The following is a 1963-nucleotide window of genomic DNA, read 5'->3' as shown; positions in this document are numbered from 1 at the left end:
GCTTTTGCCTTTCTCATTTCCTCTCTGCATGACCTAACGAGATCCCTGTACTCTTCTTGAGTTGCCTGTCCCTTCTTCCACAAGTGGTAAACTCTCCTTTTTTTCCTGAGTCCCAGCAAAAGCTCCCCGTTCAGCCAGGCCGGTCGTCTTCCCCACCCATTCTTCTTATGGCACATGGGGACAGCCTGCTCCTGCGCCTTTAAGACTTATCTGTGTTTATCTGGTTTTCCCCTCAGTTTTGAAGAGAAATCTCTTTCTACCAGCATAGTCTCTCTAGTTTATACCATCTTATGGAATGAAATCAAATTAAGAATACCTTTTCTTTTTTTAATATCTGTAGAATGTTTTTCATATAAAACAACTGCTAACAATTACCAAACAGGACAAGTTCCCCTGGAAAAAGGTGATAAATATTACCTGCTCAAACAGCAGTGTGTCTCCATGACATTTTGTTTTTGCTCTTGTTTGATTAATGTTTATATATTGAGCCCCTAATTTATCTTCAGCTAAGCTTGAAAAAGCAGAGTTAGAGTTCAAGTTTTATTGCTTACTGTTGGTGTTACAAGCTTTAAAGTAAATTTCCTTCCCAAGATATTATCTCTTATCATTAACCACCAGGACATCCCTTATCCTACTTTTTCTGGATCAAAAAGAGAGATAAGGGAGTAATATATCTTCGCAGAAACTAACTGAACCCTCTCTCAGGCGAAGTTCATCAACAATTAACCTAGTAACCACAACTAATATGTTTGTATTTTAGCTAAAGGTAATTTAGAAAGTTATCTATATGCAAAAAGCTAAAGTTTGTCATCCAGTGGAATTACACACTGTATTTGCTGAGACAGTGTCTTGTATTTACAGACTTTATTAGGATTTCCTTCCAGAACTCTCAAGACATATGTAGCAATTTCTTATATCACAGATGCAATCTGTGGAGTTAATAATTCTTTCAAAACATTTCTAACACATCAATTACTAATTTAAACTTTATATTTAGTGGCTTTCTACTGATGACTTTATAGCTATGTGTTGTTGTGGTGGAGAGGATGGGAGGAAGTGAAAAGGTATATAAATCAAAGAAAAATCATTAGAAATAAGTTGTAAATCTTCATATGTCTAGTACATTTCATTTCAACTAATGACGTCTCATCTTCAGAAAGGTAAATTTTGATAAGAAACTGAATACAGACTAACATGTAAAATACTCTAATAACTAGTAAGAAAGCTAAAATACTGACTGCTAGTTTCCGGTAAGGGAAAAGCTACTTCTAACATCAGATGAGTGAGTCACCACATGAAACCTTTGCTTACTGAGGAGTGTCTCATAAACTGTGACTAGGACATTGCACTTTGTAGATATCATTTCTGAGCAATCTTTTTAGTATTAAAAACTTCAGCTACAAACACAATGTATTTATTGTCATCTTCCTTGCTTTTCGAGAAAGTGAAATACTGATCCTTGGTGCATTGTGCCCTAACCCACAGGAATAGATGTGTTTCAACAATAAGATGTGATTCTCGTGTGCAAATTTCCCATCTCCAAGCAGATCTAATATTTTTGTTTGGTTTAGGTCAAAAATAACATAGGAATATATATAAACCAAAGGGCTCAGTTTTGGTTTTGCACTTCTGTTTCTAAGAGTGGCAATCTCACTAATATTAAAAAGAACTTTAAAAGACCATTAATAAAACCATTTTATTTTCTTTTTTAATGTAACTTTTTATTTTCTCAGTGGAAAAATATTTTTTAAACAAAATCTGGTTTTTGAAAAGCAAACAAAAAGAAGAATAGCGTTTGGAAAATATTTGCGGGTTTTTTCATCCCAAAGAGAAAAACATGCTGAAACTGTTTTACTGTTCAAGGAAAATATGCGGGCTTTCATTGCTGGTATTCAAAATATAGTGACCTTCAATTTTATTTGTCTGTAAAAGAAACCAAATATTAGAAAAGAGCTTGAAAATT

This window comes from Pygoscelis adeliae, unplaced genomic scaffold (genome assembly GCF_000699105.1).
Source record: "Pygoscelis adeliae isolate BGI_AS28 unplaced genomic scaffold, ASM69910v1 Scaffold90, whole genome shotgun sequence".
Taxonomy (NCBI): Eukaryota; Metazoa; Chordata; class Aves; order Sphenisciformes; family Spheniscidae; genus Pygoscelis; species Pygoscelis adeliae.
This window is presented reverse-complemented; position numbering follows the sequence as displayed.